Raw genomic sequence first — 16,558 nt, 5'->3', positions numbered from 1 at the left:
AGAAAGACGCATTTCCTTTCTGCAGGAGTAAAGTTGCACCCTTTGTTTTCCCATTGCGGTTTCTGTTGCAAACTGCTTTTGGGTTTTGCTGCAGGTGAGCCCTCTGTGTTAGCACACGGCTTCCTCAGGCAGGTGGTTGGACAGGTGGCTGAGGGCAGACTGGGTCTGTGGGCAGCCTGGGCAGATCCAGCTGGCACAGACTATCTCATCCCGCTGCAGTGCGCTTTTCCTCCAGGGCCAGTGAGTTCAGCTGGTACTTTTACCGTGGGAGCCGTTTCTTAATCTTATGTCAGCCTCTGATACCTGGGATGGGGTAACCTTTTGTCCCAATGTTACAAACAGTTTTACTGTGAAGTGCTCCAGTTATTCAGCACATAGGTATTGAACACCTCCTTTGTTCCAGGTATAACAGTAATAGTAGTAATTATAACGCTAGCAATTCTCCAGTGCTTACTGTGTGCCAGGCACTTTTCTTGGGCTAAGTTTACGGCACTTTCCATGGGTTAACTCATTAGCACTGGTGATAACCCACCGTGGTGGGTGTTGTCTGTCATTCCCTTCTTACGGAATTGGAGGTGGAGAGGGTAAGTGTCTTGCCCAGGGTGTCACTGGTAGTAGCTTGGATCTGGATCTGAGCTATGGTCAGGATCCCAAGATGGAAGGCAGTTTCTCCATTTCGGGGTTCCCAGCCTGTAGGAGGTGGACATCTGTCCATGTGACAGTATGATGTAGTAAGTGCTGTGGAAGCTTAGAGGACTGAGACTCCAGCTACCCTGGGAGGCAGGATCTTGCGGGAAAGAGTTTGTCAGGCTAAGTAAGGAAAGAGGGACTTTCCACCTAGTTGAATGTTGTATCTACAGGTTTAGGCACACCTGGGAATGGTCAGAGGGTGAGTGGGTCAGATTGAGAGGAATGAGGAAGAGGCTGGAAAGGTAGATCAGGCTGGATTTTGAAAGGATAGCCCTGGAGTTGAGTTTGTGGCCTTGGGCAAGAGGGAGCCACTAAGGATTATTCAGAGCCTGAGAGTGATGGGTCAGAGGTGCTTTTAGAAAGATCTCCAAGTAGCCCTAAATGGTACTGATAGGAGTTGTTCTCACCTGTTGCTTGGTCCTCAAGCATGGTGTGTGCCCAGTATAGGGTGGATCATGTGATTTACAACTGTTATTAAGATTTGATCTCTCAGAGATTCCACTGTTTGTCCAGAATTCTGTTCTTAAGGAGTCTTTTTTTCCCCTCTTAAAACAATAGCTGTTACACCAGCTGTTCTGGCTGAGGAGTGATGGGTAGAGTGTTAAAAATACACCCCGAGGACTTGAGTTTCTGAATACAGTCACATCTGCTGTACAAATAGCTTAAGGTTGAGTTTTCTTTTGGGTTGTTAGAGATTGGTGGAATGTGAGGTTTACTGTGTGTGTGGTAGCTCCCAACCTCCCTTCCCCACTCCCCCTTTTAAAGCAGATAAGCCATTCAGAAAATTCCTCTGGTATATGTGGTGCACAGGGGAAATATCCAGAATGGTATGGGGTATCATTCTGAGTCCAAAAAGGAACGACCCACTTTAAGTATTCAAAACAGAGGGAGTTCAATGGGGAGTGGTCACACAGGTGCTGAAGAATTGAGAATGCAAACAGTGGGCAGTGAGGTAACCCTGCGATGAGGCAGCAAACAGGAAGCTGGAAGACAAGCCGGGAGGCAGCATATCAGGAACAACTACGACTCACCAGAGGCTGGAACCACCATGGGTCATCTGGCGTGGGCTGGAGGCTTGGAAGGACACAGCTGCTCCTGGAGACTCACCCCATGCCCCCTCCTGCCTGGGAAACCCAGCCTGCAGGGATCAGCAATTTGGAGTAGAGCAGAAGAGTGAGGAATGGAACTGAGGACAAGCTGGCCCAGGACCAGAGCTGTATGTATGTCAAGTTTTTGAAACATTAGTCCAGTGCAAGCTAGAGCTGTCTTAATGGAAAAAGAAAAGGAAGTATCTTATGACAGTGCTTCTCGAATTTTCATGTGCAGACACGTCCCCTCGGGATCTTGTTAAAATGCAGATTCTGGTTGAGTAGGTCTGGAGTGGGGCTAGAGGTTCTGCATTTATCACCTCTCAGGAGATGCTGCTGCTGCTGGTCATGGACCAGACTTTGAGGAACAAGGCCATAAGGACATGTGTAAAGAGAAGCCTTACCAAACGCCAAAAAAAATCTTTATTCGTGAGGTTCTTTTAAAACTTTTTCCCAAGTCTTTGATGGGGAAAGTCTCTGAAAATTTGATGTGTATAGACTTTAGATGGTTGTTTATTAGTTTAGAATTTCATGTACATCTGATATTTTCATATGTTCCAACTGTCCCCAGCAAACACATTACTTCATTTCATTTCCTTACCATAGTACACAGTAGTGATTTTTTTTTTTTTTTTTTTTTTTGCGGTAAGCGGGCCTCTCGCTGTTGTGGCCTCTCCCGTTGCGGAGCACAGGCTCCGGACGCGCAGGCTCAGCGGCCACGGCTCACGGGCCTAGCCGCTCCGTGGCATGTGGGATCTTCCCAGACTGGGGCACAAACCCTTGTCCCCTGCATCGGCAGGTGGACTCTCAACCACTGCGCCACCAGGGAAGCCCCACAGTAGTGATTTTATAGGACCACGTAGCTAGTGTGGAAAAAAGAAAATGGAACTAATACACTGGTAAATTAGCTTATGAACACATTATAAGGTATTTTGAAATCTGAGTAGAGAACAGTGTGATTCTGTGAAGCCTTATCAGTTAAGATGGAGCTTAATTTATTTAAAAATTTTTAAAAAGTTAACATTTTTGGCTTTGTGCATTAAAGTGCTTATATTCTTTTTTTTTTTTTTTTTTTTTTTTTTTGCGGTACGCGGGCCTCTCACTGCTGTGGCCTCTCCCGTTGCGGAGCACAGGCTCCGGACGCGCATGCTCAGCAGCTATGGCTCACGGACCCAGCTGGTCCGTGGCATGTGGGATCCTCCCGGACCGGGGCACGAACCCGTGTCCCCTGCATCGGCAGGCGGACTCTCAACCACTGCGCCACCAGGGAAGCCCAAAGTGCTTATATTCTTAATTTCAAATTTAAACAAAGTATTTTTTCCATTGTGAAATGAAGACTAGTAGAAATTAAGTAAAATGTTCAAGTTGTAAAATACTTAAAAAACAGCTTTACTAAGATAAAATTCACATACCGTACAGCTCACTCATTTAAAGTGTACAGTTCAGTGTTTTTTAGTATATTTACGGTTGTGTAATCATTACCACAGTCAGTTTTAGAACATTTTCATCACCCCAAAAAGAAACCCATGGGACTTCCCTGGTGGCACAGTGGTTAAGAATCCGCTTGCCAATACAGGGGACACGGGTTTGATCCCTGGTCCAGGAAGATCCCACATGCCGCAGAGCAACTAAGCCCGCATGCCACAACTACTGAGCCTGCGCTCTAGAGCCCTCGAGCCACAACTACTGAGCCCACATGCCACAACTACTGAAGCCCGTGCACCTAGAGCCCATGCTCCGAAACAGGAGAAGCCACTGCAAGGAGAAGCCTGTGCACCACAACTAGAGAAAGCCCACGTGCAGCAATGAAGACCCAACGCAACCAAAAAAGATAGAAACCCATAACCATTAGCATTTACTCCCCGTTTTTTCCCAACTCTCTCAACCCTAGGCAACTGCTAGTCTGCTTTCTATTTTGTGGATTTGCTGATTCTGGACATCTCACATAAATATAATATGTAGTATGTACCTTTTGTGTCTGGTTTCTTTCACTTAGTAAAATGTGTTCAAAATTCATCCATGTTGTAGCCTGTGCCAGTACTTCTTTTCGTTTTACTGCTGAGTAATATACCGTTGTATGGATTTACTACGTTTTATTTACATTCATCTGTTGCTGGGCATTTGGGTTATTTTCACTTTTTGGCTATTCTGGATAATGCTGCTGTGAACATTTATGTACATATTTCTGTGTGTACATATGTTTCATTTCTGGTGGATATGTACCTAGGAGTAGGTTTGCTGGGTCACATGGTAACTCTATGCTTAGTCTTTGAGAAACTGCCATACTGTTTTCCAAAGTGACTGCACTATTTTACATTTCCACCAGTAAGGTATGAGGGTTCCAGTTTCTCCATGTCCTCAGTTGTTTTATCTTTTTGATTATAGCTATCCTAATGGGTGTGAAGTGGTATTAAAGTTTTTGTTTTTTGTTTTCTTAAATATTTATTTATTTTTTGACTGTGTCGGGTCTTAGTTGCAGTATGTGGGATCTTTCGTTGTGGCACGTGGTCCTCTCTCTAGTTGTGGCTCGCGGGCTTAGTTGCCCCGAGGCATGTGGGATCTTAGTTCCCTGACCAGGGATGGAAGTGGCATCCCTTGCATTGCAAGATGGATTCTTAACCACTGGACCACCAGAGAAGTCCCTAAAAGGTTTTTTTAAAGCTAGTATGTAGCAGTATTTAAGAGTCTAAACTTTGATGTCACGAACAAGTCTCCAAACCTCTTAAGACTTGGTTTCCTTATCTGTAAATAGGGAAAATACTAGTTCTTGGGTAACGAGTGGTGACAGTAAACGTTAGGTGTGTGTTCCTGAGCCTCAGTTTCTATCTCTGCGAAATATAAATGATAATAATAGTTCTCAGATCTGTAAAATAAAAATGATGATGATAACTCATAGAATCAAGTGGAGTGGTCTTTGTGCAATGCTTATTTAGCGTCGAGCCTGGCTTATTATGAGCATTCAATAAATGGTTGCTTTTATGATTACCTCTGTCTTTCTGATTGTTCACTTTTTATATCTTGACCAGTAGCCATCCCCCTGAATCCCTCCACCCGCAGCTCAAGCTGATCTGGGTGAGTCTCCATCTCTAGCAGCCAGAATAGCAAATAAAAACAAATCTGGCAGACAATTAACAATGAATATCTTTTAAAAAAATTGTTAATTTATTGAATACTAGTGGGAATAGCATGGGCTAGGTGTTATTTTCTTTATTTCACAGATTCAGTTTAACTCAGCAAATAGTGGAGACCTTAAAATTGTTCTGTGTGCTGGCACTTGGGGGGCCTTCCTGAGCAACAAAGAACACCCCTAGAGCTAGTAGTCTGAAGAAGGCGTTAATAGAATAACCACATAGGTACTGTAGGGTTGTTTTGGTGATGAAAGGACTCTAAATCTAATGTCTGGTGTCTTTGTAAAAGAAAGAGGAGGAAGATTTGGACACAGAGGAACACACAGAGAAAAAAGCCATATGAGAACAGAGCCAGCGATTTAGACCTGTGCTGTCACAAACCAAGGACCAGGTGGGGCCACTAGAAGAGGTAATAGAATCTCCCCTGGATCCTTTAGAGGGAGCGTGGCCCTGCTGACACCTTGATTTTGGACTTCTAGCTTCCTGGATTGTAGGACACCAAATTTCTGTTGTTTAAGCCTCCCAGTCTGTGGCCTTGGTTATAGGGCAGCCACAGGAAACTAATGTAGGGCATATACTGACTCTGGAGGGGATGCCGAGGGGCTGAGCTCTGTGAAGCAGTCAGAAATGCCTGTGGGACCTGAGGTACTGGGATCTGCCAAAGGGCAGCAATCCTTGGTGAGCTCCCTCAATTTGGTTTAGGATCCCAAAAAGCCACTTCCAAGGAATGAGGAGGATTAGAAGTAGGACTTCCAAAGGCCTGCAGTCATGCTTCATAGCATGTCAGTTCTCTGAAATTAAGGTAATCCCAGAGTGCTGTTGTTTTTAGGTGCTTAACAGAAGCAACTTCAGTCCTCTGTAGAGGGAGATGACATCATCCAGTCGTCCAGTTATTTTCACAAGCCATGTTGTAAATTCATTGTTTTGTGTTCAATGAAGAACAGACACACGGGGAGGCAAGGCCATGTGAATTAAAACCAATGGAAACGGCAGACTATAAAGACATAAACAGGGGCTCTAGACATCAGACACAGATATTGAAACAACTATGCTTACTATGTTTAAGGAGATAAAAGACTAGACTGAGAATTCTGGCAGAGAACTAGAAACTAATAAAGAACCAAATGAAAATTCTAAAACTGGCAAATGTAATAATCAAAGTTAAGTTCTCAAAGGAAGGGTAGAATAGACACGGCTGAAGAAAGAATTCAGTGGCCCAGAAGACAGCTCAAAAGAAAATTACCCATAAGGAAGCCTGGAGACATAAAAAAATGGAGAAATTAGCAGATAAGGCGGGAGTCAGAGATAATAGTGAAAAGGTCTTTTATGAGAAAATTGGGCAGAAACAACATTTGTAAAGATAATGCCTGAGAACTTCCCACAACTATTAAAAGGCACCACCCACAGATTCAGTAGCCTGTGAACACAAAGAAAGCCTCACCTATCACTTAATAAAACTGCTGAAAACCACAGATGAAGAGTCTTGAAAGCAACTGGAGACAGATTACCCTCAAAAGAGCAACAGTGAGACTGACAGCTGTGTTCTTAACAGAAGCCATGGAAGCAGAAGTCAATCAAAATTTAAGTGCTGGAAGAAACTGCTAACCCTAATTCATTACTCAGCCAAAAGATCCTTCAGAAATAAAGCTGAAATAAAGATGTTTTCAAATAAACAAAATCAATTTTTTGTGTGCAGACCCATAATGAAGGAAACATCAGGGAGTGTTTTTGTTTGTGTCTGGCTAAAGGAAAATGATCTTAGGTGAAGGGTTAGTGTTTCAGGAAGGAAAGAAGAGCAAAGAAAAGGGCACTGAAATGGAAAACTGAATGATTATCAACTGCTAAATTTTTTTTTTAACATCTTTATTTGAGTATAATTGCTTTACAGTGGTGTGTTAGTTTCTGCTTTATATCGAAGTGAATCAGCTATACATATACATATATCCCCATATCTCTTCCCTGTTGCATCTCCCTCCCACCCTCCCTACCCTCTAGGTAGTCACAAAGCACCCAGCTGATCTCCCTGTGCTATGCAGCTGCTTCCCACTAGCTATCTGTTTTACATTTGGTAGTATATATATGTCCATGCCACTCTCTCACTTCTTCCCAGCTTACCCTTCCCACTCCCCATGTCCTTAAGTCCATCCTCTACGTCTGCATCTTTATTCTTGTCCTGCCCCTAGGTTCTTCAGAACCTTTTTTTTTTTTTAGATTCTATATATATGTGTTAGCATATGGTATTTGTTTTTCTCTTTCTGACTTAACTTCACTCTGTATGACGGTCTCTAGGTCCATCCACCTCACTACAAATAACTGAACTTCGTTTCTTTTTATGGCTGAGTAATATTCCATTGTATATATATGTGCCACATCTTCTTTATCCATTCGTCTGTTGATGGACACTTAGGTTGCTTCCATGTCCTGGCTATTGTAAATAGAGCTGCAATGAACATTGTGGTACATGACTCTTTTTGAATTATGGTTTTCTCAGGGTATATGCCCAACAGTGGGACTGCTGGGTCATATGGTAGTTCTATTTTTAGTTTTTTAAGGAAGCTCCATACTGTTCTCCATAGTGGCTGTATTAATTTGCATTCCCACCAACAGTGCAAGAGGGTTCCCTTTTCTCCACACCCTCTCCAGCATTTATTGTTTGTAGATTTTTTGATGATGGCCATTCTGACCGGTTTGAGGTGATACCTCATTGTAGTTTTGACTTGCATTTCTCTAATGATTACTGATGTTGAGCATCCTTTCATGTGTTTGTTGGCAATCTGTATATCTTCTTTGGAGAAATGTCTATTTCTGCCCATTTTTGAATTGGGTTGTTTGTTTTTTTGATATTGAGCTGCATGAGCTGCTGGTAAATTTTGGAGATTAATCCTTTGTCAGTTGCTTCATTTGCAAATATTTTCTCCCATTCTGAGGGCTGTCTTTTCATCTTGTTTATGTTTTCCTTTGCTGTGCAAAAGCTTTGAAGTTTCATTAGGTCCCATTTGTTTATTTTTGTTTTTATTTCCATTTCTCTAGGAGGTGGGTCAAAAAGGATCTTGCTGTGATTTATGTCATAGTGTTCTGCCTATGTTTTCCTCTAAGAGTTTTATAGTGTCTGGCCTTACATTTAGGTCCTTAATCCATTTTGAGTTTATTTTTGTGTATGGTGTTAGGAAGTGTTCTAATTTCATTCTTTTACATGTAGCCGTCTAGTTTTCCCAGCCCCACTTATTGAAGAGGCTGTCTTTTCTCCATTGTATATTCTTGCCTCCTTTATCAAAAATAAGGTGACCATATGTGCGTGGGTTTATCTCTGGGCTTTCTATCCTGTTCCATTGATCTATATTTCTATTTTTGTGCCAGTTCCATACTGTCTTGATTACTGTAGCTTTGTAGTATAGTCTGAAGTCAGGGAGCCTGATTCCTCCAGCTCCGTTTTTCTTTCTCAAGATTGCTTTGGCTATTCAGGGTCTTTTGTGTTTCCATACAAATTGTGAAATTTTTTGTTCTAGTTCTATGAAAAATGCCAGTGGTAGTTTGATAGGGATTGTATTGAATCTGTAGATTGCTTTGGGTAGTATAGTCATTTTCATAATGTTGATTCTTCCAATCCAAGAACATAGTATTATCTCTCCATCTGTCTTTGGGTTTGAAATATATATAGAATTAAAATACATAGCAATGTTATGTAAGTCAGAAGGGAGGTAAATGGAATAAAACTGTTTAAAGTTTTCCTTGCAATTCCAGGAAAAAGAAAAAAGAACCAATTAATATTAGACAAGTCAGGGATACATGTTGTAATCTGTGCAGCAGCCACTAAATTGTGAAAGATGATATGGTATCTAAGTTAAAAGGCAAGAAAAATTGAATAATAAATTCCAAATCTGAAAGAAGGCAAGAAAGGAGAGAAAAGGGAGAGGGAGGGATTGGGGGTTTGGGATTAGCAGATGCAAACTGTTATGGATAAACAACAAGATCCTGTTTTATAGCACAGGGGACTATATTCATTATCCTGTGATAAACCATAATGAAAAAGAATCTAAAAAAGAATGTGTATATATATATGTATAACTGAATCACTTTGCTGTACAGCAGAAGTTAACACAACACTGTAAATCAACTGTACTTCAATAAAATTAAAAAAAAAAGAGAAAAGGAAACATTGATCAAGTGGAACAAAGAGAAAGCAAACAGTAAGTGGATAGACTTAAATCCCAATATAGCAATAATCACGTTAAATATAAGTGAATTTGAATGCTACCGTTAAAAGTCAGAGATTGTCAGACAGGTAAGAAAACAAAAGCAGACCAGGTTATTTAAGAGAGATATATTTAAAACAGAAGGATATAAAAAGATTGAGGGCTTCCCTGGTGGCGCAGTGGTAGAGGGTCCGCCTGCCGATGCAGGGGACACGGGTTCGTGCCCCGGTCCGGGAGGATCCCACGTGCCGCGGAGCGGCTGGGCCGGTGGGCCATGGCTGCTGAGCCTGCGCATCCGGAGCCTGTGCTCCACAGTGGGAGAGGCCACAACAGTGAGAGGCCCGCGTACCGCAGGAAAAAAAAAAAAAGATTGAAAGTAAAAGAATGGGAAAAAATACTATGCACACATCAACCTAGAGAAAGTTGCTATAGTATTTTAATGTCAGACAAAATAGTCTTTGAGGGCAGAATTTATTATTAGAGATAAAGATATGATACTGATAAATGATAAAAGTTTTATTTTAGATATAATAATTTAAACTCTGTATATACCTAATGTAACTTCAAAATATTTAGAAGAAAAATTAATACAACTGTAATGGAAATAAATCTATGATCATAGTGGGATATTAAACACACCTGTTTCAGAGGCTGTTATGATAAGCAGACAAAAATTTGTAAAAATAAAGAAAAATTGAGCAACAAAGTACTAAACTTGACCTAATGGACGTATATAGAACACTGTACCGAGCAATTGCAGAATCGAAATTCTTTTCAAAAGCACAGGACACATTGGTCAAAATTCACTATGTGCTGACCACAAGGCAATTCTCAGCAAATTTCAAAATATTGAAATTATACAGACTGTGTTCTCTAACAACAGTGGAATTAAGCTAGAAATCAGTAAAATGAAAATCCTCATGTATCTGGAAATTTAGAAATTTGTTTCTAAATAACTTATGAGTCAAAGCTAGAAAATGTTTTCAGTTGAATGATAGCAAACTACGTATAACTAACGGGATACAGCTGAAGTCATGTTTAGAGGGAGGTTTATATCTTTAAATGCATTTATGTTACAAAAGAAGACTGCTGAAAATCCATGAGCTAGGCTGTGTATTAGGTGATTAGAAGGCTAGCAACACATTAAATTCAAAGAAAACAGAACGAAGGAAATAATGAAGAGCAGAAGTTTTTTTTTGTTGTTGTTGCCGTACATGGGCCTCTCACTGTTGCGGCCTCTCCCGTTGCGGAGCACAGGCTCCGGAAGCGCAGGCTCAGCGGCCATGGCTCACGGGCCCAGCCGCTCTGCGGCACGTGGGCTCTTCCCGGACCGGGGCACCAGCCTGTGTCCCCTGCATCGGCAGGCGGACTCTCAACCACTGCGCCACCAGGGAAGCCCTGAAGAGCAGAATTTAACGAAATGAAAAATATTCATTAGAAAGGATAAACAAAGGCAAAAATGGAGTCTTTGGGAAAAAAAAATTGACAAACCCCAGCAGGAGTAATCAGGAAAAAGTTAGAGAAAGCAAATAATTAATGTTAGGAATGAAAAAGGGACATCTTCGAAGATCTTGCAGATGTTAAAAAGAGTAGGCAGGTATTATAAACAACTTTATACAAGTACATTTGAATCTTTAGATGAAGTGGACAAATTCCTAGAAAAACACGACTTAAAGCTGACACAGAAATAGAAATGTAAATTGTCTTTATAACTATTAAAGATATTGAATCCATAATTTGAAATCTTCCAACAAGGAAAACTCTAGGCCCAGATGACTTTACCAGTGAATTCTAAGCATTTAAGGAAGAAATAATACCAGTTTTACATAAAATCTTCCAGGAAATAGAGACCCCCCAACTTACCCCCAGCTTCCTAGGAGTAGAGTGGGGCTGGAGGTTTGAGTCATAAAATCTCTTTAACAAGGAGATTCGGGGAGCTTCTGGGTTGGTGAATGCATTAATATGCTGGGAGGGTGGCACACCCAGAGCAGGCATGGATGCTCTACCCCCCGCCCCCCAGTATCTTGCCCTATACATATCTTCCATATGGCGTCTCTTCAGGTGTGAGTGAGGATGTGGAGCAAGGGAATGCTCTGGTGGGAATATTAAATTGGTAACACCACTTTACAAGATATTGTAGCAGCATCTATTAAAGTTGAAGGCATGTATACCCTATGTTTCAGCAATTCTGCTTCTGGGTATATATCTAATAGCTTATGTAAGCAAATGTACTCCAAGAGGCATGTACAAGAATATTACTAGTGTATTATTTGTAACAGCTCAAAAGTGGAAGCAACCCAAGTGTCTGTCAGCAGTAGAATTGATAAATTATAGTATGTTCTTACAAGAGGATGCTGTACATCAGTGAAAATGAACTACTGCTACCTGCTGATTTAAGGATTAATCACAGCCATTAATGCTGCAGGCCAAAAAAGCCAGACATAAAAGAGTACATTCTGTATGATTCCGATTACATCCAGTTCAGAACAGGTAGGACACTAAGGAGTTTAGACTTGCCTGCTTGTGTGTTTAAGCTACGAGCAAGGAAGACGATTACCAGAGAAGTCGGGGTGGTGGGAAGTGGTGGGTAGTGACTGGATGGACCTTGAGAGAGGGAGCTTCTGTAGGGCCGGTAGTGTTGTTTCTTCACCTAGCTGGTGGTTGATTGGGTTCTCAGCTTGTGATAATTGTACATTTTTGTTTCATGGAGTTTATGTGTGCTATTTTGTAATGAAAAAGATTTTTTATGTTGAAGTATAGTTGATTTACAGCATTATATTAGTTTCTGGTGTACAACATGGTGATTCAATATTTTCATAGATTATACTCCATTTAAAGTCATTATATTCCCTGTGCTGTACTGAAAAGGATTTAAAAAAAAAGATATGGAGGAGGTAGTTGGTCAAAGAGGTATGCAAAGGCCCTGTGGCCAGGGGGGAGTTTGGCGAAATCAAGAGGCTGAAAGAAAGCTGGTGTGGATAGAGTTAGCAAGAGTTGAGGAGACCTTGATTGTGCCATGAGGCTGGGGAGCTGGGTAGAAGCTCTGTAATAGTGGGATACTATTGCTTTAAGATTTTAGGAAGGAGTGAGACATCTGATCCAGGTTGGAAAGATTTCTCTGGCTGTGTTGTGGCCATCTGAGTGGATGCTGGCTGACACATGTGGTGAGAGATGATGGTAGCCTGGGCCAGGGTTGTGGTAGTGGTGATGGAGAGAATTAGTTGGATTTGACATTGTGAGAACTCGGTGATGGTTTGATGGGGGTGTTGGAGAGGAGGGGGAGGGGAAGGAGGGGGAGGAGGAGGCTCATGGTTCACGTGACTGGCTGGCGAATGGAGCTCTTTCCAAGGAGGAGCTGTGGCTGAGGACCAGTGAGGACCAGCTCTGGGGATTCTGCTCTCACTGAGCTCTGCTGCATGGTGTCTAGGATCCTCTTCTTCTCAACCACACCAACTTCACAGATGAGGGACACAGAGGTAGTTAGGTGGCTTGTGGGTGTGCCCTGAAGCCACCTGGGTCTCATAGATTCCAGATTACACCTCTTCCTGCTGTGTTCTGTCCAGCCCCATAACAGTCATGCGCAAACAGTAGGAACGGTTCCTCAGAGCCTGAGAGGGAGAATAGTGGATAGTGGAAGGGGGTCTGGGCAGATCTGGGGCCACTGGCTTTTAGGAAGTGAGTAGAGGAGGAGGGCCAGTCTGAGAAGGAAGTAGGAGAGCTGGGCGAGGGCTGGGGAAGAAAGTCAGTCACTGATTTCAGCACCTGGAGGTCCACCGGCACTAGTGTTATTGTTACTTCGGTGTTTCCTTCTGGACTATTTTTCTGGATATGTTTAATTTAGTTGAAATGAAACTATATGTAAGTTTTCACTTTAATGTTATGAGCATTTCTGCATGTTATTACAATCTCTTTTTTCTTATCCTTTGTAATGGTTGTACCACATATTCTGTGAAGAATACCTTTGCAAGGAAGACTCTTCAATTTTTTATTGTGAAAAATTGAAAAGGTACCTAATATACTTACTATCAAGATTCAGCAATTGGTAACATATTGCCAAATATGCTTTATCTATATGTATTAAATAGAAATAAATGATTTACTAAACCATTTGTAGGCATCATGACAGTCTATCCCTAAAGAGCTCAGTGTGTATCTTCTAAAAATGACATTTCCTGTATGGTCCATTTTTACACCTAAACTCCTACAAATAAGTACTCCTAAAAATAAGGACATTTTCTATATACCATTATTATTCCTAAGATATTAATTGTAATTTTCTAATATCTATATCCTTTTTAGTTTTCCCCAGTTGAACCCAAAATGCCTTTTATAGCCTCCCTTTTGGGAACCATGTACCAATCAAAATTCATGCATTGGTTGTATCTCTTTAGTCTCTTAACCTAGGACAGCTGCCCTCAGCAACCTTCGCCCTCTCTCCCCTCCCCTCCCCTCCCCTCCCCTCCCCTCCCCGACATTGACTTTTGGAATAGACAAGGGCAGTTGTCTTGTAAAATCTGTTTCTGGATTTGTCTGATTGTTTCCTCATGGTTTCTTTTGCATCGTTCTTTTATACTCTGTATTTGCTATAAGCTGGAAGAGAGGTTTGAAGACTCAGTTATATTCAGGTTGATGTTTTGGGCAAATCTCCTAGGTGTGGGATGTTCCATGTCCTGTCAGGCAGGCAGTCTCCTCTGCTGTGTCCTCATTTGGTTTATGTGGAGAAGCTAGATATTTCTACTGGAAATGTGGATTTCCTTCTTTGAGATTAGGAAGTAATCTGTGAGGTGATTCCTAGATACCCTGCAAATAATCCTTTTATCCAACAACTTTTTACCAAATGATTTTCAGCATTTATACATAATTAACTGGCCTGAGTCAGTTTTATTAACAGAGCTTGAGAGTTTGAAAAATGGACCTACCCCCTCCCTCAGCTTTCTGTCGTTTCTTCCACAATTATCTGTTGGTATTTGGTAAATTTTTCCCAGTTCAGCTGGGGAACGACTACATTTCTTACTACCAAAGGCAGGGTAATTGCTGGATTCTTTGTTTAATTACCAATTTTCAAAGTGAGGGTTTGGTAGAATAGTCGTCCCTAGTGGAGGCAAATGGTTTTGTTTTGTTTCTCTCTCTGTCTCTCTGCTGGGGGAGGGGGGGTTATCACTATGGATTCATGACTTTTTATTCAGTTTTGTAATTAGTTATAGTCATTCTTTTTCATGCTCAGATTGTCCCCATTTTCCCAGGAGAGCCCCTTCAAGCTGGCTCTTTGGTCTTTGAGAGCTTGCTTGCTGTGTCACGATCTGTCTTTTAATCTTCAGGATGGAGCCCAGAGGTGGGGTTGCAGGGCAGAGGGGATGGCCCCTGTGTGATGCTGTCCTTCTCTCTCCTGTGCCTGGGACAGACAGTGCCCAGTGATTTCAGCACATCAGCCTGGCAGCTCTTTGCTTTCCTTTTTGGGGCAGTATTAATAAATGAGGTGGAAAGCTTTTGTCTTCTCTACCTCTGATTATTGCATCTCCATTTATTTTGTGTTCCTTTTGGGTGGTTCTTATTATTTGTAGGTTAGATAATCTGTCCCTTCATCACTCTGTCCATGAGCTTTTCTCTCAGTCTTTTCTCCTCTCCACTGTATCCAGTAGCATTCTGTGGGCACCTGTTTTGTCCTGTGCACCATCAATGACATTTTCAGCAGTGTGCATTTCCCCTGTAGCCCCTTCCATGTGGATTTTAATTCTGCTGTAGTGTGATTATTTTTGCTTCCTATCCTAATCATGGCCTGTATCTTAGCTTGTTGTCTTTCAATTTCATATTGTTCACATTGGTGCTCCCTGTTCTTCAAAAAAAATTTAACTTTAATTTTTTAGTAGAGGCAGTGTCCTCCTGTAATCTTTTACAGGAAGCACATATTTTCTAAAAAGGTCTTCCGTTTTCTGTAATAATTCATTTCAGATTTATGTATGTGCTTTATCGTATATCTTCAAACTCCCACCTCCACTTTTTTGTTTTTGTTTTGATTTATTGATCCTTGAATGGTATTTTCTGGTCTGTGGGTTTGAACTGCTGTTAGCTGTGTGCTTGGCTCTGGAAGAAATGTGAGTCCCATATGAGACTGGGCCCAGGTCCAGTGACTCTCCCCGCCATCTTGGTCTGAGTAGTGCGAGGTTTTGGGTCACCTGCCACCCATTTCTGGCTGGCTGTGTTCTTCTGCATCTGAAGGTGAGGGTGCCTGGTTTGTGGTGGTTTTCCTGGGCCTGGCTCCTCAGGCTCCAGGATGAGCAGTGCTTTGTCCTTGGGGTAAGATGGAAGAGAGTCACCCTTCCATCACCACTTTCACTTCCAGAACTTCTTTATCCCCCACATTGAAACCCCTTCCGCATTAGGAAGTCATTCCCCACTCCCTCTTCTTCCTCAGCCCCTGGCAGCCACTACCCTGCTTTCCATCTCTGTGGGTTTGCCTGTTCTGGATATTTCACGTAAATGGAATCATAAAATATGTGTGTGGCCTTTTGTGTCTGGCATCTTTCCCTTAGCATAATGTTTCAGGGTTCATCCATGTTGTAGCGTGTGTCAGTACTTCATTCCTTTTTATGGCTGAGTAACGTTCATTGTATGAAATAATACTCCATTTGTTTTATCTGTTTATCTGTTGATGTATATTTGAATTGCTTCTACCCTTTGGCTACTGTGAGTAGAGCTGCTAGGAATACTGTTTGAATGTCTGTCTTCAGTTCTTTTGGGTGTATACCTAGGGAGTGGAATTGCTGGGTAATTATGTGTTCATCTTAGTTAGGAATTTCCAAACTTTTTCACAATGGCTGCAGCATTGTACATTTCCAACAGCAATGTTTGAGGGTTCCAATTTCTTCACACTTGTCAACACTTGTTATTTTCTGCCCTTTCTTCCTTCCCTTCTCTCTCTCTCTCTTTTTTTTTTTTATTACAGACATCCTGAAGGGTGTGAAGTGGTATCTCATGGTATTGATTTGCATTTCCTTAATGACTAATGGTGTTGAGCATCTTTTCATGTGCTTATTGGCCATTTATATATCTTATTTGGAGAAATGTCTATTCCAGTCCTTTGCCCATTTTAAAATTGGGTTATTTTGTTGTTGTTGAGCTGTAAGAGTTCTTTATATATTTTGGATAATAGACAGTTATCAGATATATGATTTGCAAATATTTTCTCCCTTTCTGTGGGTTGTCTTTTCACTCTATTAATTTTTTAAAAATTTTATTGAAGTATAGTTGATTTATAATGTTGTGTTAGTTTCTGGTGTAAAGCAAAGTGATTCATATACACACACACACACACACACACACACACTTTTTCAGATTCTTTTCCATTATAGGTTATTACAAGGTATTGAATATAGTTCCCTGTGCTATGCAGTAGGTCCTTGTTGTTTATCTGTTATATATATATAGCAGTGTGTATCTGTTAATCCCAAGCTCCTAATTC

At 41.4% G+C, this 16,558-nt stretch overlaps 1 protein-coding gene across 4 annotated transcripts in view; it reads left to right on the top strand.

The window, feature by feature from the left end:
- The window catches only part of DGKD (diacylglycerol kinase delta), a 110,168-nt gene that overhangs the window by 818 nt on the left and 92,792 nt on the right, over positions 1–16,558 (top strand). The window lies entirely within an intron of this gene.

Source organism: Delphinus delphis, chromosome 7 (genome assembly GCF_949987515.2).
Source record: "Delphinus delphis chromosome 7, mDelDel1.2, whole genome shotgun sequence".
Lineage (NCBI taxonomy): Eukaryota > Metazoa > Chordata > Mammalia > Artiodactyla > Delphinidae > Delphinus > Delphinus delphis.
This window is presented reverse-complemented; position numbering and strand designations above follow the sequence as displayed.